A 27,585-nucleotide genomic window follows, 5' to 3' on the forward strand; every position below is an offset into this window, starting at 1 on the left:
GTAGATTTCCAACATTTCTCAGTATGGGAAGAGATTAGTGAAGAATTGTTGAAAACCCTTAACATGGAAGTTAGTCGGTTTGCACAGACTCAAAAGGGCATTCTAACCCTGGAACTATTGCTTGCCGCTACCTTCGGTCCCAGTATGTAGAGCAGCGGAAACGTGGCAACATAAGGGGATTGCAAGTATTCAAACACTACTATGGTATATGCACTGGCATAATCCGAGAGGCTATATCAGAGGTCTTATATAAGGAGATCGCTGCCATAATTTGTCGCCGCACTACATGGCACCAAAGGGACAAGTAGATTTTGTTACAGGACAAGTAGATTTATGAAGCAACATGTCCCATGGACAAGTAGATATTTTATTAAATTCCACACCCCTGCTTTTGGGTTCTGAAGTGAAGGGTGGCAGGTGGATTCTCAGGGTTTACCCCATGAAGAAGGATGTGATCCATTGGAGGGAGTTTCCCTGGATTTGGATGTGGTTGAGTCTCTTGAAAAGGGTGTGGTGGGATACAGCATTGAACGCTGCTGAGAGGTCAAGGAGGATTGAGGTGTGTGTGTGTGTGTGTGTATACATATATATATATATATATATATATATATATATATTGGAAAAAAAACTAATGAAGGGAATTCTAATCCGGAGCACACTGGAGTGCTTTCAATATCACAGAGGATGCGTACTTAATCACTGTGATCCTGTTTTAATAAAATGGCGCTGCGGAACCCACTATGGGTGAAGAATGTGGCAGGTGAAAACTGCATGTCCCAGCATACATTGCAAGTGTGCAGAAGCTACTAAGTGCGCACCCCTGAAACGGCTACTACTTAAGACAGCTGAATCATGGGACAATCAGGAGCCGTGCAAATCCGCAATTCCATTGCCCAAGAGGAAGGAGCAGACAGCCAACGCGTTTAAGAGCTATCAGGAATTATGACGGACTAGAGTCACCTTCAATATGCCAAATAAAATGAAGAATTCTTCCTATATGCTGTCGAGTGCTTTTCCGAATGCAGAGCCTTTGAAATAAAACTATATATATATATATATATATATATATATATATATATATATATATATATATATATATATATATATATATATATATATATAATTATATCCGTTCTCGCTTTGCAGCGAAGTAAAGACGCACTCACTCGTTTCCAGGAAAAATTTAGGTGGATTTATTAGTCATTTGCCAAGCGGGCATGGCAAATGATGAATAAATCCACCTAAAGTTTTCCTGGAAACGAGTGAGTGCGTCTTTACTTTGCTGCAAGGTGAGAACTGCTTCATTGATACCGGTGTGGCTCTGCCGGTAAAGAAACGCACTGCCCCTTGCAATCGAGCGCCAGAATCTGGGCTCAAAACTCGATAGATAGATGGATATCTATATATCTATCTTACATGATTATGTGCCATTGTAACTAACAGCTGTTAGCTAAAAATTTGAAATGGCTAGCTTGATGGTAAACCTTTTCAGTTGCTGGCTGCCTCAGCCCTGACTGACTTCGTACCGATGACTTGCAGGCCTCACTTGGATTGTGCAGTCTTATTTATCATTGAGTTGGGCAAGAATAAACATCTGCTGTTAGCTCCAAGAACGCGTCGGCTCTCAAAGTGCACTTATGACACAGCCTGTCTTACTAGTGCATGGAACTATTTTTGCGATGGGCTTTAGCTTTTTCGGAGGTTGAACTCTTCTTTTACACTGGATCTGAGTTGAAAAAAGATCATTTTCCTGGTAACTAACACATATCCACACCATGCATCCTATTCAGAGAATCTTCTGTACAATTTGGACAAATTGAGAACAGTTTGCGGTGAATGACGACCATCAATGGTGTTGGGCATTTCAATGGAAAACTCTAAGCCCTTCGAGGAGCTTAGGAAAATGATTTGATGGGTCACAAGTTCGTTTCTGAAAATGCCAACTCCGCTCTTTCTTGCGGAGGGTGAGTAAGGAAATGCTATTTACACATTAATAAATCCCTTATAGTACATGATATCTTCTAGGTCACCAGGTCATTCTTTGCTTATGCAGTTTGTAACCACACATTGCTTAGAAAAATCAAGATCATATTTAGCATAGTTTTCTCAAAGATGCTTAAAATCTAGTACTTGTGTGTTTTGGTTATCGGTGCGAGTGTTTCACAAATTAATTTGAAAAATTGCATTCTTTTCACGGATTTTGTTATAGATACACTACTTCCTTAATTAATATTTGAACAATTAAAAGATGCAACATTCCATTGTCTTAGCCATTCCTTTTCCAGGGATTTCAGATGTGAGTATCCGAAATGGCTTGCATGCCATGGAAGATGCTTTGTGCGAGGGAGGGACTGACTGTTCTGGAAGCTGCAAGGGCGTCTCTGAAAGAATTTAATGACTGAGGGTGTGGCGATGGAGGCTCTTAACAACTTTGACCTTCAAACAAGTTACGCTGACTGATAAACTCAGTCATTGAAGTGTGTTGCATGATGGATGGATGCCAGGGACAGCAGTTCCTCCTATGGTATTGATGGGCTTTCTGATCTTGCGGTGTTTGTGTTTTGGTTTAGATGCCCGTACATGGGTTTCCCTGAATCATGTCCTTTATATAGGCACAATTTGCATTGCCCTTATTTAGGCATAGAATCCCAGTCCTTATTTAGGCATTAGCCATGCAATCCATATACAAGCATGGTCACCTACATCCGTCCATCCGTCCATCTCACGTCACAACGAGTTCTTAGAAAACAGTCCCTTAAGCCGACTGGACTTTCTCTAGCCAGGATTATTGATTTCTCCAAGAACTCCTCTATTATGCATGAGCTACTATTCCTTACGGGTTCATTCATGACGTCTTCCTCTGCCCGACTTTACGTCAATGCTAGCATTCCTAAACACCTTCCAGGTATAAATATACCTTCCCTCACCATGGCAAACCACGGCACAGCTCAACACAACTTGACTGCACGGTTTGCCACGGCAAGTTCGGAAGAGACCATATCCCGGCCTGACACACTGACCAGACGCCGTCATCCCTGCTCGTAGAGAATCCGGCTTCCAGTGTTCTGACTCCCTTCACGGGGTGTCTGAGGTTGAGACCCGGAAAGAGATTCCCACCTCTTGCATTCTAAAAGAATGGAGCTGGCTAGAACCTAGAGGGACTCTTGGCATACTAACTTAGTATATACTATACTATAGAACACAGCACCTACTTCTTACCTCGCACTGCTCCTAAGTTAGGAACACTGGGGTAAACTATTTAGAAGCATCAGAAGAGTATTAACTTTTTAGCCTGTGTTATTTATGTATGTGTGTATATATGAATGTCCTAGCTAAAAGACAATGCTATTGCAGTATTATTTCTTCTTGCTGCTTACGCTTTGCGTATTATATCTTGCTTACTGTCTAATGATTGTAACAGCTCATATCTCTTACACGAGAAACAAGACTGTTCAATAAGTCCTTTTTTTATCGAAATGCCCGTCTATCGATTTCTGTGTAACTCTGAAGAAACTAAGCATGCACGATTGACTGAGTGAAACTGTTATCTATTGTTTCCACGATTCTGAGACACGTTCTGATTCTAAGGGAAACAAAGTTGTCATGTTCATGCAGTTGTCAGAAACGAATCCCTTGTTTATTCGAGAAGTTTCTAGTGACCTCTGAGTTGGGTGGCACACAAACTAATTAAGTTTAATGTACTTGATAGGAGCATGCTGACCTTGGTCTTATGCAAAAACTATAGTGTATATTATTCCAATGCGCAGAGCTTATAAGGGAAATGGGAACTACCCTACAGTGTGCGTTTGTGTGTTTGTTTGTTTTTAAACTTTGTGGAGACGCGATTTTTGTGTCACTTATAAGTTTTATTGGGTGAATGCACTGTAGGGAAAAGTGAGAGATCCACCCTGCGCACCATCATCTAAAAGCTTACATCAAAAAATCCCCAGTGATCTTTTGTCTGACTCTTAGGAATCGAGTAGGTCATGTTGCTCATCTACACTACATATGGGTGTGATGTGTAAACTTACAGTATCGCTCCTGAGGCAGGCAGTCCTAATAGTAGAATCTCTTTATAAAGAAGTGCTGTGAGAAGTTGGCCTGATGTATGATGCCACTAGTTCTAGTGTACACCCTGTATCAGTCCAAACAACCCTTATGGTGATTGGTTGTAAAGTCAACCTTATAGACCAGCTATCCTAGTGGTAGCATGGACAAGAGCAGTCTTAGGCTAAACTTTGAATGGCATGTGAAGCCAGCTGTTATACCATTTGTAACCCCTTGAATACCAAATGAAAGGTCACTAAATCAGATAGATATATATATATATATATAAAGTGTATTTATTCTAGTCAAACCCTCAGCACTCTGAGATTCGAGGAAGTACAACACAGTCTTATTCAAGCATACATTAAGTCACAGGTAAGTAATACAGTTAGGCCCTAGGGGCCACGCAAACCATATACTAAGTAAGTGGTATAAGGACCACTGTCACGGAAATAGGCTAGGCCTAGGCCTAGGGAATCGCTGGGGCTACACTATACTACCCAAGGTTAGGAAGTGGGAGGCCCACGGGATTCAGGTGCAGAGTGGAAACACTCACGCGTAATGCGTATAATCTATAGAAATAGTACAGTTTAGAATTAATAAGATTTAGGACACTTCTGGAGTAGCTAGGAAGTCGAGACTTGAGAACTAGACACTAGGATAGTCAATACCCTGATGAGCACCGGAGTACCCAAGTTACCTAGCCCACGGGCTGCGGGTGCATAGGTGTGAACTTGCGTCGGGTTTCGTCGTCGACTCCTATGGATGCCTGAAGGAAAGATGCTGACAGGCAGTCAGTGAAGAGTGTCCGGTGGATCCCAAGGCCGGGATCAAGAAGGAAGGATACCTGCAAGCAGAAGGGACAGAGTCTGGGTCACTAGCCAGGAACCTGGCGATGTCGGGAGATTGCAGGTGAAGAGGTGAAGCTTGTCGCAGCAGCCACGGGTACCAGGAGATGTCGAGGACGACCAGGACCAGGAGGCGAACTGTCCCACGAAGGCTCGTGCTGTCGGCGGTGTCGAAATCCTCCTAGGACTCACCAAGCCTTGGCAAGTGGAACCCACAAAGTATGGAGGACTTGCTTCAGGTGCAGACCAGGAAGGTCTGGGGTGCTTCTCTTTTACAGAGGAGCAGGAGCCAGTCTGGAGAAGCCAAACCAGCAGTGGAAAATCAAAGGTGTGTCGTCGCAAAGGTTACTAGCCACCGGGCAAGCAACCGGACAGACGCGGCAAGCAGGAAAATGCAGAAGGGCCCCACGCAGGACTCGTGGATTGTGGGGGGCTGATCTTCGGTGCAGGTGGTGCTTGGGGTTGGGGCTTCTCAATCCCCGGTGCACAACCTCGAGGGTACCTCAGAATCTGCGCTGGAAGATACTCGCCACTTTTCCCAGGTAGCCGGTCCCATGTCTCTCGTCGCCTCCACGGATCTCAGCTCGGCTGTGGATGTGGATCAGGGTCGGAGAAGTCTGGAAGTCAAGGCTCTGGCCGGGCTCTGCAGTCGGTCCCTCGTAGAACTTCAGCAAAGCAAAGGGTAGTCTCTTGATGATGCCTGTTTGCACAGGGTAGCCACTCCTTGGCCACAAGGGAGATTCTTCAGTCTTCTTCTTTCGTCGAATGTCGAAGGTCCAGAGTTTCTGTTCACGTTGCAGGTTCAGGATAATCTAATCTCCTGGGGCCCAGCTACCACTCTTATACTAATCTGGGGGGGCTGCGTTACCTGCTAGGTCACGCCTTATGGGTGGGACCTGGGAGGGGGGTGGTTACACCCCCTTCCCTTTGTCCAGTTTCGCGCCAGGACTGGGGCTGGAGTGCCCCAGCACCGGTTTGAACTGGACTATGCATGGAGCACCTCGTGTGCCCCAGGCATGTCTCGTTCCTTTCAGCCCTCCCTGCCCCAATACACTAAAGTCTGTCTGGGGAGGTGCTAGTACCTCCCCAAGCAGGAAACCTATTGTCCAGGCCTCCCTGGCTGGGAGGGATCCCAGCTGCAGGAGGTCAGACTCGTGTCTGTGGCAGCAGCATCCATTTTGTGATGCTGGGGCTCTGGTTAACTTTAACCGGGTAAGTAGGTTACAACATGTCTTCTCCCTCTAGAAGGGAGGGATAATATCCTCATCCCCAGAAATGGGATGGGGGTATTATTCCAAAGTGTTAGACACCTTACACGACATGTTTTGATAAGGCCAAACCATAGTTACCATAACCGTTTAAGATTATACGGCACTTTAAGAGTATATGGTAGGCTATATCATAGAACAGCTATAAGGACATGGTTCCGAAAGCTGCAGACAGGCTCAGCTCATGCTAGAGCACAATCTCACATGTTACCAAGCACTCTGCCTCCAGGATTATCAAGGCCTGCCATAGGAGTGGCTCACAGGTACACGTGTCTATTTTAAGGGTAGATATAGGTATACTATATCTAAGCAAGGGGTGATTACACGACCTTGCCCCAGCTGAGTGATCAGCCAGTTGTGTCTGATTGGAAGGCCAGACCAGGGGTGGCATAATACATGCTGCAGCCCCTTGGAGGCCTAGGGTATACCTATGCCCTGGGTACCTAGGATACACTGTACAGGGTCCAATAAGGTGATCCTTACCAATTCGGTATGTACCTAGGGTACATGGAGTCAATTTTAAAGAGAGCAGACAGCCTGAGACCCTGAATGGCAGGATCTCAGGCCAACTAAGTCGAAAAACCAGCTAGACACTAGGCAAAAAGTTGGGGGTAACCATAATCAGATAGCCACCTTCCTACAAGTGCTTCTAAATCCTTTAAACTTTCTTTCCTCCCTACGGGCTTGTAAAGATCCTTCTCTAACCCAGAACCCATCATGTGTTTGTTTATCTATTTTTTATATAATCTACTATGGAAAGATGGTCTTTGCCACCGTGCTTGGTGATTCTGAAACACAGATCTGTTTTACCATCTATTTGCTCTAATGTGACTTTTACTCATTGGTTTTGGGTGCTTCTCAATGCTGTAGTGCAGCCACCATGTGGCACCGGTGTATTCTGAGATTATTTGTTTTTTCAGTTTTAAATAGTGTGACCTAGACCCAAAGGTATCGGAGCGCTTTGCTGACACACTGCTTCTGATCTTTAGCTCAGCAGCTTCATTCCATCTGGCCTGTGCATCTGTTGCTTTATTCTTCTGGTGACCACAGAACCTGCTGTTTGCCTTTCTGCTTATTCTGTCCTTCTGTGTTTTGCTGTAGATTAGGGATTGAAAGAGGCTATGGGCTAGTTCTCCCTGCCCTTTTGTGGCCACTCCTGCTCTGGTTTTCTTTGCTTAAACATCTTAGTCATTCCTTGGTTCTCCTAGCTCTTCCCTCTTGTTCTTGCCTTTTGGGGACTGTGATTCCCATTCTTCAAACAGTACCTTAGAAATTTGAAGGTTTTGATGCTATTAGAATGGCTGTTCCTCGGCAGTGACCTTAAGGATCAGATGTCTTGGCGTCTCCCCACTTTTCAGGTATGTGTCTGTCATTGCTCTCATTTTTTGACCTGTTATGTCTCTAGGCTTGCATCCCTGGTATTGCAAGCTTTTCAGTGCTTTGGATTTTGTGTGTGATGTGTTTTCGATTGGCTTTGTCTTCCTCATCCTCTGTAAAATGTGTAGGAAGATATGGGAATGCTTTTGTCATAACCTTTCTACATTGATTTCCATTTTAGGTGGTGGTGGGACCAGGTTGATCTTTTGGGCCATTAAAGTTTCCTCCGTTACATTTGGCACTGGTTGTGTTGCATTCTTTTCCTCTGATCTGGTATTTTCTGACGGCCTGGGACTTCATGGTTGGTTTGTGTGTACGATTTTGTTTGTGTCCAGTTTGGTCCATTGGCGGCTTCCTTAGCCACACTCAGTAAGTGGCTGGTTTCTGCAGCTGTTTCTACTGACCCTCTGTACTGGCATAGTTACTTGTTTTCTTTACCAGAGGCCTGGTGACATCTTGAGCTAGAGCACAGTGGAACTCTGATGGATATTGGTGGCATAATAACCTAGCTTACATGCTGCTTTTAAAATAATTTATTTGCGTTGTGTTAACTGCATGTTGATGGTGATTTTGAATCTGCATTGAGATTTATGTATGAGTTGTGTTCTGGTGTTACACTTCTAATACATGTATTTTAGTGGTGAATTGACCCTTTTTTGCCCTCTCCTATCAGATTGTGCAAGCGGTCTGTTGGCAAAAAGACTTATTAGCTCACAGTCGGCTTAGAGCTCACCCATACCTAACCATTGGTTAGCTTTACTGTCACTCTCACTTTTTATTTATTAGCTTGTGTGGGCTTTCCTTCCTCTTGTGTGTCTTCATTGGCGCATGGGCATATTATGTCTGCTGCTTGCTTTGCAAGAACTACTTTTTAGGTCGAGCCTACCAGACAGAGCGGTCTGGTTGCATGAGATCTATTGTGGGCTTACCAAGAACGTACAGGGGCTTGGAACCCACATGCTACTTAGCACTGACTGGTCTCATTTGCCTGCTTTGTGTCCCAGCTTGTCAATCTTGTGGTGTTCCTCCCATGGAGCATAGCCTCTTCACCATCCCTTTTGATTTGCTGACTTCTATGCTTCTACTGCTTGCTTTTGCATGGTGCACATGCTAACAAAATGTCACACCCGCCGCATCATAGAGCTTTTTTTTCTGGTTTTTAGCTGAGGATGCTGTACAGCAAACCAAAAAGCCAAAGCCAATAGGTCCTAAACGCAAGAGTGGTTGGCTTTGCATAGATTTGTTACTTTGGGGTTTAGCTCTCCGTGAGTGGATGTGTTTTCCAGCTATCTCCCTCGTGTACTTCTCTACCCCTTCACTCCATGTTGCTCTGTCACCTTTTTGCTTCTCCCTACCCCCCTCCATGTTGCATTTGCATGTTTTACTTCTTTCCCTGTGTTGCTTTCTCACCTTTAGTGCCTCTCCCCAACTGCTTCACCTTTTTGTTTGGCCTGCTGCTTTTCCCCCACCACGCCCAAACTGTTGCAGCTCTCCTTGCTGTTTCCTTCCACCTGCACCCTCTATGTTGTCTCACCTGATCCATGTCCTCCATGATGCTTCCCCCCCTCCACCTGCACCCTCCATGTTACTTTTGCCACACATGCTTTAAAAATAAAATTAAAAATTGCCCTAAGTATTCTTTTATTTACCAATCCAACTCATGTCATTTTGTAGGTGCACACTGATGTGTTTATGCACTTTTATTTCTTGAGCCATGCTGCACATCTTTTGGAATGCTGTACATCATGGCTAAAAACCATTGGCAAAGCCACAAGGTCTCAAAAGCAAGTATTATTGGCCCATGCTTGCTTGGTATTGCACGAGTACTATGTAGTCCATGCTCGTTATGTAAGCACACTATTGTCCCGATTTACCAGTATTCTTCATAAATTCAAGACTTGGATTGCCTTGTCCAGTCCTCCATTTCCGCCAGCCCAACCCGCTCTGAAGTACGCTATGGTTAGTACTAAATGTACAGGATGTGTTAGGAAGGGGAGGAATCCCTGGTGTCTCTAGAGGGTGGCAGATGGGGCTGTGCTCCAGATGCATGTGTCATGGTCCCCATTTGGATCCCGTCCACATAACTGTTGAATGCGAAGAGGCGACGGGGAATAAAGACACTGCAGTGAAAAGTAGTAGGCCAAATGAATGTGTGTGCACTATGGTGCAAAGTAGTTTTTCAGGCCATACATTAGCCCCCATTTTTTAGGTCTCGCCTAGCGATGCAGCGTCATGCGCTGCCCGCCTAGGCGAGATCTATTGTTGCCGACTTGCATTGCGAAGTGGGACAGGACAGGTGCATGCGTATGGCAAGTCCTGGACGGAAATGTGCACGCGTATCGTGCGAGCAGGAGTTGTAATAACGCCGCAAGCCGAATGCATGCACATCGACTGTCTGTGCTGAAGCTGAACAGAGAGTAGATGTGCAAGCGTACGGCTCGCGTCTTTATCACAACTCCTGCTCGCACCATACGTGTGCACATGTCCTGTCCAGGCGCGGCATCCAGCATGCCTCCTGCTCAACCCCACTCACCGGCTCTGTGGGGACTCTACGCTGCTCCCAGGCTGGTCTTCTCAATGGCAGGGTGGACTCTCCTCTTCACCTGGTCACTGACGCAGCAACACGCATGGCTCCGTCTTGCTCACAGGAGCCCTGCCTAAAATCTTGCTCCGGCCGCACCAAGCGGCATTCACGAAGGCGGGGTGGGCTCCCGCTGGACTTCCTCTGCGGGGTGGGCTCCCGCCTCGCTTCTCCAACCCACGGGGCTCCCTCAGCTCACGGGAGCCCCGGACACTTCCGGCCGTGCGCTCCATGCCCCATGCAACTGACGTTGCAAGCCTTAAGCAGTTTTGATTTCTTAATGCACACGCACGCTCAGCTCTGGATGTCCTCAGTAGGTAACAACCTTCCCTGTGCATCTCGTGCTTGTGTTTTTTAAATTTTTTTTTATCTAGCATGGCTCTAAATGATTTCGTTTGCAGGCTTGCTCTGTATCATTCCTTTTACTCAGTCACTCATGCACTCACTCACTCCCCCTATTAGGCGCTCACTCACTCTAGACCTACCCTACTTGGGCAGAGATCAAGCAAGCATTGCACACCTTCCTCTTATAACAAAACTCCAGTGTTCTAGCAGTCCAAGTCTTATCAACTAGCCGTGACTGCCAGCACATAACTTTATGCCAACTATACGATCCGTTCCTACATCCGGTACATGGCGTGATCAAGACCACGTGACAACACAGTCAGCGTCACAAATAATACTTGTACATACATTTCCCAATCCCTCTTCACAATCTACTGTATTCAACAAGGTGAGAAACTGCTCTTCCAGGGGACGCACGCGTGCCTCCTGTTCCGGTGTCTCTGTGGGGGTAATTGTCCGGTAACGAAGACGACCACTTTTATACCGGTTTTATTCGTTCTTTCAGTGACTGCTCAAAAGACAAACACTCTACACATTGAGCGCCAACAACTCATGCCTCCTCCTACTGCAAGCAGTAATTCCAGCCAAAAACCCTGGCCCTAGGCCATTTTACCATTTACGCATCACATTAATTCTGCGGTCCAAGCTGCAGTCGCAGCTATTATCAAAAATCTGTCCTACATGAAGTGGAGAGGCTTCTAAAAGATTGGGTGATTTAAAAATTTATTTTTTTTTAAATACATTTGGCAGTTTTTTATATCGCCCGAACTTGACTTTAAGATGAGCACAAGGACACATTCATTTTATTTAGGCATGATGGAGAGATTAAGTGATTTGCCCAGAATCGCAGGATGTTGAGCTGACGCCGAGGCTCTTACCTGGTTCCCCAGCTGCAAAGTCAGGAGCTCTGGCCTTAGGCCACATTCTCTATTTTTTTTGTCCTATTTTTAGATAGGCTATTGGATGCCTATAAATATACACAAATGCGGAAGTCTGTCTTGAATGCCCTTCATTTACTCAATAGGGACAAACATTACATATTAAACCGGTCACCGGTGTCTTTATAGTTTATAAAACTGTGCACGTTCAGCATTGTTATTTAGAAGTTTAACTTGAATAAGAAACAAACTAATGGGTTCTTAAGTGGATTGTGGTAAAGCCTATAGATAACCCGTAAACACCAGTGAAAAAGCAAGCACACTACTTAAGTGATTAGGTATTGATTAGTGTCTCAAATAAGAAGGATAACCCTAAATGGTACATCAACAGTAGCATGGGATGGACGAGCATTTGCAATGCAATAGGTCTCGCATTTGCGAGAGTTTGAGTTATTGGCATTGTAAATGACAATGCCTTTTGTGTTTACAAAACCTGCAAGCGGTGCATCAACACGCACTTTGTACTTGTATAAGAAGCAAGGCAGTAAAAGAGATGCAGTTACTGCCAGCCTTGCTTTTCAGAAGTAACCACTATAAGTACTAAGCACAGGTTTACGCAGCACTTGCAGGTTTTCCAAACACATAAATAAAAGGCTCTGTCATTTACAATGCCAATAACTCAAACTCTCGCAAATGCGAGACCTATTGTATTGCAAATGCTTGTCCTTAAATGTGACTTTGTATGTGAGCTAGATATACAATATAGATCTTAAAAAAAAAAAAAAAAAAAAAAAAAAACACAAATTGGTTTTAAACATTTTAAGCAAACGTACGCATGTGTGTATTGTCAGTGGCCCAATGACTGCTCCCTTTTTAAATTCTTTAAGAGGATTTTTGGGGCCAATTATGACTGTCTCTGGGTGGGCTACTCTTGTTGTTTAAGGACTGACCAGCAAGGACTATACTCTTGAGTAATGCAGTTTAGTGGTTGCAATCTGGACATAGGGTTGGAATGTTGCAGCCCGCTGGTTCTAGTCCTACAAGCGATTGTTGTCTCATGGCCTAAGTAGCGATGGCATGAGACAGTCTTATTTTCAAGATGTGATGTGCAGCGTGCTAATAAAAATACTCTTGGGTGAGGCTCAGCAAACTAAACAAGTGTACTCTGAAAAGCCATCAAGCTTGTTTAATAACAACGGGGCTTTTTTGTATTTTTTTTTATTCAAACCCAATCTCTTTATTGAAGAAGTATTTCTACTTCATGCCAAGGTTGATCTCTTCCTGCATACACTAAATTAAAAAACTGTATCCTGCACTACCTCTTCATGGCTACCGGCTTTGGTATCGTGGTTTTCCTTTCGTGTGTCTACAGGGGACATCCCATCTTCTTTGAAAAGCTTCCTAATCTGTTTGTTGCATTTGTCATCTTTCGGAGTCTAAAGTGCTGGGCTACTGTGCTCTCTTTGCTTTCTTTCTTACGTCTCCATTCCAGTCCAATGGAGGGATCTGACTGGAAGAGCGAGTGTCCTGTTTTCAGAGATCTAGACGGTGGGTTATGGCACATGTGGAAGGGAGGAGCCATATTCTGAAAAGGAAACTGCATTATTGGTAGCATTTGTACTTAATTCTACTATATAAATAAACTTCAGAGCTTCTTAGATTACAGTCTTGCATTAAGTGTGCATTGTGATCTGTGCTAATTTTAAAATAGAACCACATTGGACTATTACACTTTGCATCTGTGGTCAGATTGTAGAGTTATGTTACAACGGTGACCCATGATGCACTGATTGCCAGTAATGCAACACTCTAGAAGACTCCTTATGCGTTCCTTCATAGCTGCACTAGTACCGCTTTCCCTTAACTGACTTCAAAAGTTCGCACAATATCCCAAGTGCACTCGCACCATATCAGAGTACTGAACCATATGTAGGCTAATGGCCCACACCATGCACTATTGTTAGTGTACTGAGATCTTTCTATTGCTCTAATGATGCATAACTTTACAAACGTACACTAATGGCCCCTTTGTGAGATATTTACTGATGTTAATAATTATATATTTTCTTTTCAGGTATCTCCCTTTTTTGAATCGCATATGATAGTTACTTGAATGTAAATGAAGACTATGAAATGAACGTTTATTCATGTCACGGTTCATTGCAATGTGATAATGCCTGCTTGAATATAGTCATAATCTTCGAAGTAGTTATCTGTTCCAATAATTTAGAACTTATAAATATGGTTTCATGAAAGCTAATTATTTCACTTGTTTACTATTAACCCCTTGAGTGCCCATGACGAGATGGTCTCGTCATGGGCCGCGGTTGCGCTGTGCCCATGACGAGACTATCTCGTCATGAACCCCGCCCGCTAATTCAACGCCCGGCACAGGGTGGGGAAAGGGCGGGGCACACAAAGGGTTAAACAATGAGCACAGTTTCACAGTTGTGAGTGGTTGACAAGGCCATTTTCTGCTAATTGTTTATTCCAAAAGATTCTACAATTCTCAGATACATTATGAAAGCTAAGAACAGAGTACGAGAGAGAGAGGAATTTCATACCAAAGAGACAGAAAGAAGGCCATATTGAGTTGTATAACCTTCCTTCCACTGAAGGCTAACGGGAGGACACTTAGCTGTCGTTCAGCTGGGTTATCTGTCTTCCTGCCAATGCAGTTGAGACTCGCAGACCCTGCTATTATACTGAACACCGTTCTTCAGCCAGGGAAGAAATGCAGGTGTGAACCATCTTTGAAACTTGACCTAGGCCCTTTCGTTTGTGACCAGGTCAGTTTAGTTATCTAAAGAGGGGAGCGTGACACTAAATACTGGAAAAAAAAAAAGCTTTGATTCTACCAGTCTGTTCCAATACTATTTACTTTTTACAATATCAATGAGTTTTGTTGCTAATATACTGTTTAGATTTGTACTAGTTACTGTTTAGATTGAATGCACTAGTTTAGATTTTTTTTTTCCCAAATTCTTTTTGAATGTACAGATATTTACCTAGTGCTCTTGAGTGTCCTTCCTTAATGAAACTGGGTTTGAATTCCACAAACTGTCCCTGTGATGATTCCCAGGTACTGAACCGCATCTCGTTGAGATATTGCTCAGTGGATTCCGGTTGATGTAGTCCAACTGGCCTTCTGTCTCGGATTGGCACATTGACTAAGTCTTTAGTGCCAGGTGATCTAGAAAGCTTAATTCTATGCCTTGTTTTGCAATATTGACGAAGAAATCCAATCCTAGGACCCTAATAGTATACATATTTTATGGCCTGCAACGGGCACAGCTTTCCCACTATTGACACATTCACACTATCTTCATGGCCCAAGAAATAGTAAGCTCCGCACACAGTGGGTTAAATAGAAGTTCTTCAGAGCAATCCAAGCTTTCAGGTCTCTGTTGTGTAAAAAGAGCTTCTTCTGGTGAGCTGTTAATTGGTCATTTGGTTCCTTACACTCTGGCCACAGAAAACTAAACTTAAGGGTACAAGCGGGCGTAGACCCCGCCACGTTTCTACAAATGACCTGGAGCTGTTTACGTCTACAGCAGTTTTGGACCCAGGTGGTGCAATCTCTTTGCACAGCAACAACGGTGCGAATTGAAACCTCCATAAAACATTGCATCCTGGGGGTACCTCCAACACCCAAGAAGGGACTAGGATGCGATACAAATTTGCATTATTAGGACTGGTCATAGCAAAAAGACAGATGGCGATCTACTAGATACGTTCTGCACCCCCCTCTTTCCCCCCCCCCTCCCACGTGGGATAGATGGAGTGTCTACAGCAATAACTCAAAGTGAGAATGAAAACCCACACAGTCCACCATCCACCCAGGCCACATCGCAATCCAATGCAACAACAATAAGTGCCCCCTCACACCATATTTCAGCGAACAAACCAGCCACAGGTACACTGCCAGATTGCCCTTATTAGGAAACGGCAACACTTGCCGGTCGTTGCCAGGGAATGGTACAGATGTGGGGGTCTCGAATTTCTTTTGATTATCTTTACTGTATTATTGTTTGTATGATTGAGCGTCCGTTCAAAATGCACTGTTACTAAAAGCAATTCGGCTCACTGGTAGTAAGGGCGAAGGAAAAAGTTGTCATGTCACTTTTATTGCAACGAAACAATTGAGATGTAAATGTACGTGCATGACAACTGTTACAGATATCCTTGATGCAGTGCTTAATAAAAACAAGTTTAAAATAAAAAAAAGCTACAAGCGACATAATATGGCTCCGGGGTATTGCTCACCTCCTATAATGCCAGTGATCTGTGTGAAATGTCCTATTACATCGTGGCTTGCTATTGCGCGTTCTGTATAGCAGTCAAATGATCACATGCCATGTGATGCCTTCAGTAGTCCTGACTTTTTATTACTTTTCATGAGAGAATTTTGATTCCATTCTCACTATGTTGAACAGTCACTGTGTTGAACAGGGCCAGAATGCAATGTGCTGCTAATTAAACCTCCAAAACGGGCTAACGGTGTTACGCATGAAATGTGGCTCCTAGTCGGCTAGGTGCTGCACAGAAGTGTATCATAATGAACCAGATTTGTGAAACACTAATGTTGCACCTTTGAACCCTGAAAGATTTCTTAGTGCTCTAGCTTGCTGCAGGAAAATGTATATGCCGTATTTAAATTCAATAAGTCTTGATTGTAATATTCGACCGCGGCTCTCTGGGACCCCTAGACCTTAAATATGTTACTTCAAAGCAGTCTATACCTTCTCAATGGTGCAAACAATAGAAAAGACTGCATTCAACAGAATATGTTTTTAGGACTTCTAAAATAAAGTGAATTAAAATGTGCCAGAGTTTGATCTGAAAGAGCAGCTTGAAAGTTAGAAAACAATAGCACCTCGCATGGGAGCTGACTAAGGGGCCCATTTTACTTGCTTGTATTAGGGCACCCAGTAACCTAGTGATGTCCCTGGAACCCAGTGAATGCTGCCAAACAGAGTAGTAGAAGCTGCCGTCGTGTGCTGTCGGTGGTACTACTGAGCTAAGACATTAATGGGGTGTAGATAACCGGAGAGGTAAATTTGGTCTCCGAGGCAGCTTTTTTTTTTTCTTATTTCTTTGTTCTTAATATATATTCAATTCGTTAGGATTTGGAATTCTTAAGAATTCCACATAAAAATACATCTTAAACATTGGCAATTTTTATGGAATGTAATCTAAATTCATCATATCATTTAATATAAAACACAAATGAGCATATCCGTAGCAGCCATTCTATAGGATTTCGAGTGCCAGGAGGAGTGAACCATGTATAGTCGGATTACCATGAATGAATACTTAGATTTATACGAAGGTATAATCTAATACTATCATAAAACGTTCAGAATTAAAACTTGTTGTAAAGTGCAAAGATTTAACAATTCGTTATACAGTACTAGATAACAAACGGAATAACCATATAATGAAAAACAATGTCTATTCACTAGACTACAATAAAACCAGCAGCATAATAACAGTGCAAGAGTGTTTCAATTTTTTAGAAGCGCCATTTTCAGCGTGAAGTACACGATAATTAGCAGCAAAACAAGTATTTAGTAAGGTGCAAGAGATCATACAGGACATGTAACTAGCAGCGAAAATGTTTGTAAAAGTGCACGTGCTCGGTTGCAAACCTAGCAAATCAGCCTTAGAAACCGAAGGGTCGAGAAAGTGCAAGTGCTTAGTGCATACATATTGAATAGATCCTTACTGCTTAGTATATATTTAATTTTTTTTTTAAAAAACTAAAATTTAAAACACACAATTTCAGATGGGGGAGACAGCAGAGCATTCCGGGCCTCTTCTGCTGTGGCGATAATTATACTAAACAATTCCTTAGATATCTGCGACGTGTTGATTTCAATGCAGGACAAACAAATAAAACCTGATTTAGATCTTGTATACAGGAATTACATAAATTACAATATCTTTTGTGTCTAGAAATACCCTCCCAGGCTCCTGTTACAATTCTTAGGGGAAGTAAATTCAATCGAAGTAGCAGAATCACTCAACGTACTCCATGTTTAAGATTCCATAAAACATAAGGTTGTGTTTTTTTTTCCCCGGCAATACTACTCCCCACAATACAATCATTTTCTATTCTATACACAATTTAATATCTTTCACAAGAAACCCCATAGATTGTTTTCTTAATTACATTTTTCAAAGCCCTTTTACAAAGAACCGCCGCCCCATCCTTATCTAAACCAAACATTGTTAGCGCTTTTAGATTATTCCTAAAAAGAGCACTCTTTTCTTTGATATTTACAAATATTTCTCTGTACAGTGCTACCCGTAACAGGTTCTCTGAGCTATTTAACAATGCATTGCTCCATCTTAAGCACGTGCCCATTGATAGCACATAAGTGGAGAGTAAACCAAATTCAAGCCGAAGCGCTGCAATAGGTGCAGCGTGATTCAAATTACATATATGGTGCCAGACTTGCCCTTCCACTTTCTCGAATTTGTCCCACTTTTGTGCATCTGTTTCAGTGGCGTAGCTCAGTGTTGGTGGAATCTTTATTTTATAGACTGATATAATGAGAGAAATGTCTTTTCCCACATTGTTTGTACAAACGGTTGATTGCAAAGGCTTGTGAAATTGCCTTGACTTTGCAATGATCTTTAGGACTACCAGCTGAGCACCTAATCTGTAAATATTTTTCCTAAGTATGGATCAAATTTTACTACTTCCAATTTCTCTTTTAAAAAAACCAGTGCAAGTTTTTTCTGATCTTGCATCCTTGATAACAAAAAATCATGGCTTTGCTCTTTGAAATAAATATTTATTTTTAAATAATACTCTTCTGTGTACCTGATCAGCTCGGGAAGTATTCTTTGTAGTCCGATTGGGGTTAAATTCATTATTATGGCGTCATCTGCATAGAGCAGACTGCATAGAGCAGACAGCTCAGCTCTAAGTTTCCTAATTTTGGGGGATCCCCTTTACTGAGCCCCACTCTTCTTGGTAAATCATTAATATAAATGGAAAAAAGTAAAGGGGCCAAAAGGCAACCCTGCACCAACCCATTATTAGTTACTATTTTCCTCGTGAGGCCTTGTGTTCCCCCTAATAAAACCTGAGTCCAAGTGGAGGAGTGAAGAGCAATTATTATTCGTTAAAGATTCCCTGGTATCCCCATGGTAACCAATTTCCTCCACAGCGTCCCCCAATCTACCCTGTCAAATGCTGTGGAGAAATCTATAAAAGCCGAATATAACGGCATACCCCGACTTACTGGATATTTTTCAGTTTAAGTTTGCAAATGGTGATATTATCCAGGGTGCCACTGTTACAAAATCCTGTTTGTTCCAAAGGGATGAAATAATTTCCAAATGCCCACTCTTGCAGAGGAGTGAGAATGTTCTTTGCAAATTTCCCAGTCGCATCCAGGAGAGATCTGTCTAAAACTGGCAGGGGAATTTTTTGGACCCTTTTTGTTTAGTGGAACTAATATCCCGCAATCCTGGAAGGGAAGTATATCACCATGGGTATAACAATGGACTAACAACGGGTGCAGAAATTTCACCCACTCTTCACCATCCTGTTTTATTATGGCTATTGGTACATCATCTGGGCCCATTGCGCTGGAATATCTTGCCCCTTTTAATGAAACCCTTAATCTCCAAGCATGACAGTGCACCATAGTCACTCCCTGCGGTCGGGGCAATGCTAACCTCTTGATTCTGCCCAACTGCGAGATTTGAAGCATAAATCTGGGAGATATACGTGGACCATTCTGCTTCTGGGATTGAAATAGGTTTTGACTTCCCTCTCCATCACAAAATTTTGCAATTGGTGCCCAATACTTCCTAGTGTCCCCAGAAATAGCCACCTCTCGAAGTCTAACCCATTTTGCGTCTTCAACCCTACTACGATCCAATGTAATTTTCCTTTTCCGTACCCGTTTCAGTCCACTAATTTCTCTTTGCCTTTGTATCGTGGGCGGCCTAAATTGGTCTCTAATTAATCTGTTAATTTCCCGATTCAGTTTTTTAATTTACCATAGTATTATTACTAATGGTGTAAAACTGATAACTTGCTTCTTTCTTCCAAAGGTTCTAATTGCAGCCAAGACACTCTCAAACCTATGAACCGGGGATTTTTGGGTGGAAATAAAGGCAGTATTTTCAAAGACCCTCTTAAAATTTGGGAGCAAATTATTTGAAGCAAGTGCGCCCATTATTGCGATTTATGAGACCTTTTCATTCCTCTGATTCCAGAGTTCGGGATTCTCAATTTCTATATCCATATTTACAGCTAAAATACTATGGTCACTGTTATTTGTGGAAAATACCTTAAATTGTGTACATACATTGAATAGTTGGAAAGATACTGCCATGTAATCAATTAGGGAGTGACCATATGCACCCCGAAAGGTATAAGCAGCGGGGGGAGTCCTCTGGAAATCTACCGTTTTTAACGGTCTAAACTTCTAAGATTTTGCAAAAAATAACAAGCCTAGTTTGTCTGACCTTAAATGGACTGGCAATACAGAATCTGGTATGGCCCATACCTCCTCCAATTCAGGGTTTGAAAAAGACAAAATTGCATTATTGGATAATTTAGCGTTCATGTCACCCACCATCATTATACGTGAGCATTCTTTGTTGTTACTTAACTTTTGCACAAAAGTACAGATTGAATCGACGTTCTCCCTGGAGGAATATACACATTTACCAGTAAAAGAAATTGCTTGCCCCAAGTTAACTTCACCAATCCTCAACTTTGCTCCAATACAGCATTTTGAGGGGTGCTTATAGATCACAGGATCCCATCTTATGGCACAGCTAAGTGAAATGGCTAAACCCCCCACTTGCATGCCCTTTTACAGATTTTTTTTTTTTTTGCCGTACAACAAAACACATAAAAATTCTCAAACTGAAAATCCTCCCCCATCCACGTTTCCTGGAGGCAAGTTATTTTGGGGTCAAATTCTAATAGTGATTTAAGCTTGCAACTCCTTTTTCCTACCCCTGCTACATTCCAGGATAGGATTCTTCTCAATTGGCTATCCCACACTTTGGGCTTTGTGGTGGATATTTTTTACCCATTCAGGGTACCAGTTCCACTTAGCTACCTCATCCTCCACATTGGGACTACTAAGCCTTCGGGCTTCAGGACCTAAAATGTTGTCCGAGGCAGCTCTGTGAAGGCCAGCTCAGAGGCAGAGCTAGGCTCGAGTCCATAGCAGAAGATCTACAGTGAATCCTTGACCTCCCCAATAAGACCCACATCGCACCCCACTCCAAGTAACTACACTGGGTTCTGATCCAGAACAGATTCCCGTTCAAGATGCTGATCTACGCTTACAAGTCCCTGCACAATGAAGGACCAGCATACATCAACAAACCCCTGACCTTCCACCAGCCGACAGGCCAGACAGCTTCGATCTGCTTCTCTCTCCCTTGCAGAAACCCCCTGAATCTGCAGAGCCAGCAGCGGAGGTCGCTCCTTCTCGCACTAGGCAGTCAAATTGTGGAACAACCTTTCCCTGCGCCTCAGTCGCCCCGTCGCACCAGCAATTCAGGAACGAACTCAAGACCTCCATGCGGCAGCCAAAATCACCAGCCCCTCGCTGGTGATTTGCCACACTTTATAAATGTTTGAGACCTCATTCAATCAGTCCGGAACCTACCAAATCAAACTGGTGGTGTTCGCATTCCATGCATTAAAGCACCCCTTCAGAGCCCCCCTGCGCCAAGACTAGACCACTAGCACAACTTTTGGACAGGGTAAATCTAACCGCAAATGAGGCCCTCCTCAACCGTGCTCGGCACCTGTGGGCGAGGAGGGTGGTGCGCGCGGTGGCACTGAGCCATGGCCTCTTATGGAACATCATTAGCCGTGACACTTTTTATTTTTTATTACAATGCAGATTTATATAGCGCGAACTCGACACAAAGGTATTGGAGCGCTTTACATGAGCACCGGTTACGTTACACAAGGACCCATTCAGGCACGAGGAGATTGTGATTTGTCGAGAATCACATGATGCTGACGCGACCCCGAGGCTCGAACACTGGTTTCCTGCAAGGCTGCCCGGGGGGGTTGCGCAGCCGCCCCCCTAAAAGGACAGCCGCCCCCCTAAAAGGACAGCCGCCTTGGTGCCACAGGAAGGCACTGGAGTCGCCGGTCTAGTCCCTGGGCCACGGCCAGGGAAGACGTCCGGCCGACCCATTTCCGGGGAGGGGGAGGGGACCGGGGTATTTAGGCTGTCCCCGCCCATCCTTCGCCCTCTTGTCCCTCGCCATCTCGCCTTGCATGTCGTTAGTCGCAGTTCGTCCTCCGTCCTTCGTGAGAGCGGCGAGTCGCTTGCTGGTCTTCCCCCACCCCAGTCCTGTCCCTGGGCAGCACCGGGTTGACGGGGCCCTGTGGTACGGACTACCACGGGCGGGGGGAGGTGCGAGCGTCGAGCATCCTGGTCGGGCGGCGCGAGGGGGGTGTGGTGGGTATGCAGGCCGTGGAATGCGACGGTGCAGAGAGGTGCTGGCCTCGAGCGTGCCCCAGGCGGCCTTTGTGGCCGGGCTCCCGTCTCATGTGGCGCGAGGGGGTTCCCAGTATGTCTGAGGCCGTCGGCCGTTATCGTCTCTTACCCCACCCCCCGTGTGCAGCGCGAGGGGGTGCCAGTGGCTCGGGGGGCTAGGGCATCGACTGTAGGGGCCCCTGTTTGGCAGGTTCGGGTCCCGGCTGTGGTTCTAGGGTCGGTACTTATGGGGATCAATGGTTTGTGCCACGCAGCAGAGGCCAGGTTTTGGCTTGTGTTTAGGGGAGGTAGGACTCTGGGCAGTGCCCCGGAGCGTTCGGTGGCAAATTGGTGGAGTCTGCTTGTGCAGGTGAGGGTGTGCTCCGTCGACTGCGCTGCCGCCTCTGGTGCAGGTTACAAGGGTTCGTGCCCCGAGGTCTCGTCCGCATTCTGCGATGCGGGGCTAGTCTCTTCATCTCCCAGTGCCTCAACGTGTGTGTGGATATGGTGTTACACGGTGCACGCGCCCCAATCCTTGGGGGTATCACTTCTGCTCCGGAGAGGATGTGGTCCACCGGCTGCGCTGCCGCCTCTGGGGGCGGGAACCAGGGTTCGAGCCTCGAGGTCGCGTCCACTTCGTGTGATTCTGGGCATATCTCGTGTTCTCCCCGTGTCTGAATGTGTGTGTGGGATGCGGTGCTATGCAGAGCACTCCATTGTTCGGGTCGAGTTCGCGCTATATAAATATGCTTTGTTGTGGCTAGCATATGCTTTGTTGTGGCTAGCAAGGGAGCAGGTCGTGTAGATCCGAGAGAGGTGAAACTTGTGCCGAGGCGTAGCGTAGATACGGTGCTATGATGGGCGCGCCAGTGCCTTCGGGTCGAGTCGCGCTGCATGAATGCAGCACTAGCCTTGTCATGTTCCGGTCTAGCGACAAGACTCGAGCGTGCCCCAGGCGGCCTTGGGGATCGGGCGTCCCCGACCTATGTGGCGCGAGGAAGGGGCTCAGCAAACCTGAGGCCGTCGGTGGCGATCAGTTGATCAGAGAGCTATTGCCGCCGACCCGGCTCGAGGTCGCGTCCCCCAGTCTGGGATTCGGGTGCGCATTTCACGTTATCTCCCCTACCTGAATGGTAACGTTAATACGGTGCTACTATAGCGTCCAATCCCTTGCTCGAGTTCGCGCTATATAAACACTTTGCGATCGCTGATTCGGGGTCACGCCCACATCAGTTGCTCTGCGATGCACCCCATTTCCTCCGGGGCTTTTCCCGCGCCATTAGCAATCCGGACTGTGGTGCCGGAATCGAGGGTTTCGAGCCTCGGGGTCGCGTCCACTATTTAATCCTGGCCTATCCCCCTACTCTCCAGTCCATGAATGTGTTTGTCGACGGTGCTCCAGTAATCCTCCAGGCGGCAGGGCGTCATGGTGTACCTGCAATTAGTATTGTTGCGATCCAGGGTTCGAGCATCGCGGTCGCGTTCTCCAGTCCAGGCGGGTATGCGCACCAGCTTGGGGAGAGGAGTTGGCCTATCGGTTAGGGCGCGCGACCTTTGTCCACTTGTGTGCACGCTTCCTCCCTCATGTTAGCCGACGTGCATGGTCCTTTTTGGGACGTTAAGCAGGGTTGGGCCTGTAGGAGAGTAGGGTCTGCAATCCTATGATCACCCAGATTTTTTGCTTTTGCTTCATTGGTTTACGACTTTCCCTGGCTGTGGGCCTGCCAATCAGACCCACAGCCTAGCTGTTCTCTCTCGAAATTAACACACATGTACATTAGGTGCATCCACTAATTGGAACTGGGCCGCCTTATCAGTCCCTGTATCAGCATACCACAGGTATCCAGGGCATCGGTGTACCCAGGGCCTACCAGGGGCTGCAGCATGTATTATGCCACCCCTGGATGGCCACCCAAATCTGACACAACTGGCTGCACGACAGCTGGGGCAAGGTGGTGTAATCACCCGTTGCTGTAGGTGTAGTATTTCTATACCTAACCCTAAAATGGACACATGGGTTCCTATCAGTCACTCCTATGGCAGGCCTTATCGATCCTGAAGGCAGAGTGCTGGGAATCATGTGAGATGGTGCTCTGGCGCGAGCTGAGCCCGTCGACGGCTTGCGGAACCAAGTCCTAAATAGCCGTTCCATGGTGACGCGTGCCATCTACCTTAACATGCATTATAACCCTCGCGGTTATTTGCTAACTTTGGCATCGCATCACCCACACATGTCGAGTAAGGTGTCATACGAATTGGAATACGAACCCCTCGCCAATTCTGGTGATGGGGTTAGCATTCCACCCTTCTAGAGGGACACGACATGGAAGTAACCTTGAACCCCGGTTAAAGTTGACTCAAGCCTCAGCATCACAAAATGGATGCTGCCACCAGACACAAGTCTGACCTCCTGCTGCTGGGGGACCTTCCAGCGAGGGGAGCTTGGACAAAGGGTTTCCTGTCGGGGGCGGTGTTGGCACCATCCCAGACAGGGTTTATGTATCCCAGGTAGGCAGGGCTGAAAGGAAGGTGATTGCAAGTGGCACCCCGGTGCTCACTGTGCATAGCCCGGTTCAAACCAGTTTCGGGGGCACCCCAGCCCCTGAGCTGGGGCGAAGCTGGACAAAGGATAGGGGTGTAACCACCCCCCTCCTGGTCCCACCCATAGGTAGGACCTAGTCACGGGCCAGCCCCTTTTTCTAGAATAAAGGTAGGAGCGAGTCCCCTTCCCAAATTGGATAATTCTGAATCTTGAACTACTTTCCACGAAAGGAACTCTTGACTTTTTCCGAAGACTCTCCCTTGTGGCTAAGGAGTAGCCACCCTGCACCAGCAGGCACCACCTAAGCGCTTGCCGTTTGCTGTACGTCTCTCCTACGGAACAAGACTACCCAGCTCGACGAGACCCGGGTTCCCTGCCATCTCTGACCTCTACCTACATCGTCAGCCCAGCTGAGATTCGTAGGTGTGACGAGACCTGCGGGACCGGCCATCTTCAGAACCTGCACGACGCTTATCTAGCACGCCCACAGAGGGACCCTCGAGTGAGTGCACCTAGGGTTTGAGAAGCCCTAACCCTGAGCGGCTCCAGCACCGAAGTCCGCCTCCCCAGCATCCACGAGATCTGCGTGGGGGCCCTTCTGCTCCTTGCTGCTCACCGCGTTGTCCGGCCACTCGCCGACCGGCTTGTGGCCCTTTTCACGACGCACCACGACAGTTTTGTATCACTGGTCTGGTTGCTCCAGACTGGCTCTTGCTCCCCTTCAACAGAGGAGTACCTCGGACCCTCCTGGTCCACTCCCGACGCCATCTTGACTTCACCGCGTGGGTTTGCCACTGCCAAGATCTGCTGCCCCATTCCTGGGCCCAGCGTCATCGACAGCAGACACCTTCGTGGGACAGCTCGCCCTCCATCCTGGTCGCCGCCGCGCCTTCTGGTCTGAGGAACAGCCGAGTCCGACGTCAACCACTCACCTGGTCGAGGTGACTTCATCCGGTACCTTCCTGGTACCCACACGATCGCTGGCTAGCGGTTGAGAACTGAGTCCCCTCTGCTTTCAGGTTTTCTTCATCACCGATCCAGGCTTGGATCTCGCTGAACATCAACACTGGTCGCCTGCCAGCAACTTCTTCTTTCAGGCTCCCGAGACTACAACGAGGGCTCCCGACATCTTGCTGAACCCCACGCAGCCGCAGCCTCTGGGCTAGGTAACTCGAGCATCTCGGTGCTCCACCGTAGGTTCACTCTACAAGTGTCCAGCTCCTTTCCCGTTTAGTCCAACTGATCGGATTCCTCCGGAATCAGTAACTTTAGACTCTCCAACCTCTCCCATTCCCACTTGCAGTGTAAATGGTTTCGTGCCTTCGGGCATTTGTGTAAATTGTGCGACTAGAAGTATTTTCCTAAGAGTTTTGTATTGTGCTTAGCTCCCTGATTCATAAAGAGTCAGTGTAGTCTTGTTATAAATAAATATACTTTATTTTCATAACAACTTGTGTGGTGCCCTTTCACTTGGCATTCAAGGGGTATATGTGGTGGTAAACAGCTGGCTTAACACGCCCTCTAGAGTTTAGCCTGAAGACTGCTCTTGTCCACGCTACTAGGATAGCTGGTCTATAAGGTTGACTTACAACCAATCATCAATAAGGGTCGTTTGGAATGATACACAGTGATCACTAGAATAGTGAGCACTACATATCAGGCCTACTTCTCACAGGGCCTGGTTAGCATTTGGATGGGAGGCCTACAGTGGTTCTACAGGATGCTGAGATAGCTGGCGGTCCAGAAATCAGAGATAGGACTCCATGCACGCTTCGGGGTCAGACACACCAGCAGTACTGGCCCGAGTAGGCTGCTCTATATTCAGGGAGTTGAGGTCTGAGATAGCCCTAATGGGTGCAAGGGCGGGTATCCGCCCGCTGCGCACAAGAAGTCTGTGCACTGAGATAGCTAAACTGTGCAGAAGTTAGAGATAGGACTTCATGTACGTGTCTGAGCCAGACACACCAACAGGCTGGCCCAGAGTCACCACCTGGCTCTCTTTCCCATGCTGGAAGGGGGAGGGGCAGGGTCGCCCCCCCTGCTGCCCGTTAAGGCGGAGCAAGTGAATAGCCCGGGCTCGGCAACAACACAAGCGCCTAGGCAGCGGCATGGGCCTTGTCGGCATGGCAGCCCCTCACGTGAGGTTCATGTGTTGGTATTCCAGCGTTGGGTGGCAGTGGCTGAACGCTAGCAAATGGGGTTATGGCATGGGGGCAGAGTTCTGTGTCTAGCATTTGTCTGTGTCCTATAGTAAGGTAGTATAGTTGCAGAAGCAGTAATTGGGGTACTGCTTTAGTGCAACGGGGGAGACCTGTGCAGGGATTAGGAGCCTGGCCGGAGGGTTCAACCTAATTCATCTGTGGGCCTATATGGCCGCGGTCCAATTCACGTGGGGGCCATCTCCTATTTTACTCGGCGGCTCCTGTAGCATACTTTTCTCGGCGGGGGGCCGGGGCATGTATTGCGACTTTCCTCCCTTCGCGCTAGATCTGCTGGGGGGGGGAGACAACAGACTCCTTTGTCTTCCGTAATTAACATGTACAGTATTTAAGTACAATGTCTTTGCTGGCCTGGTCGTTTGCCTCATGTGGTGTGGCTTCTGACAGAGCAGCCCGGGGGGCGGGCGCCTGGCCCAGTGCAGAGGCTCACAGGCAGGGCGAACCCCGAGACTAAGCGTAGATTCAGTGCTGCATCCTCATGGTAGAGACTGGAAAAGTAATACAAGTGACGATTTTCCCCTCGTTACACCGGACGCAATTGAAGGTGGCACTGCAGGGATGCCATGTTTCATTATTTGATAGGTTGCAATGTGCTTTGTAGGGTGGGGCCGTAGCCTGTTTTTGACAGCAGCCAGCAGTCTGGGCTTCTGCCTTGCTCGCGAATATCGTCTTCCACCTGGATGTGCGGTCCTCGGGGGTAAGAAATGCAGCTTAGACCATTTTGGCCTTTAATGGATAATATTTCATACTACCGCAGCTAGGGAAATGGTTTGTGGTGTGCTCAACATACCGCCCAAGCAATCATGACTTTATGAAGCTTTTCCTGACAATAGTAGAATAGAAGAGCACTGCTGGTCATGCAAAAAAAAAAAAAAATTGAACTTTCATTGGTCACTTGTATAGTAGCGTCAAAGCTCAACACATTATGAAACGCGGTGTAGTACATGATTCGACATAAGTTCACAAGAGGGAAGCTTGCCAAACAAATGAAGTGGA

The 27,585-nt window shown here is 46.2% G+C and overlaps 1 protein-coding gene across 2 annotated transcripts in view; it reads left to right on the plus strand.

Moving 5' to 3' along the window:
- LOC146854289 (uncharacterized) overlaps window positions 1-27,585 on the plus strand; it is a 266,776-nt gene that overhangs the window by 89,268 nt on the left and 149,923 nt on the right. The gene's annotated exons all lie outside the window — the stretch shown is intronic.

The sequence above is a fragment of the Triturus cristatus genome, chromosome 4_1 (assembly GCF_964204655.1).
Source record: "Triturus cristatus chromosome 4_1, aTriCri1.1, whole genome shotgun sequence".
Classification (NCBI taxonomy): Eukaryota; Metazoa; Chordata; class Amphibia; order Caudata; family Salamandridae; genus Triturus; species Triturus cristatus.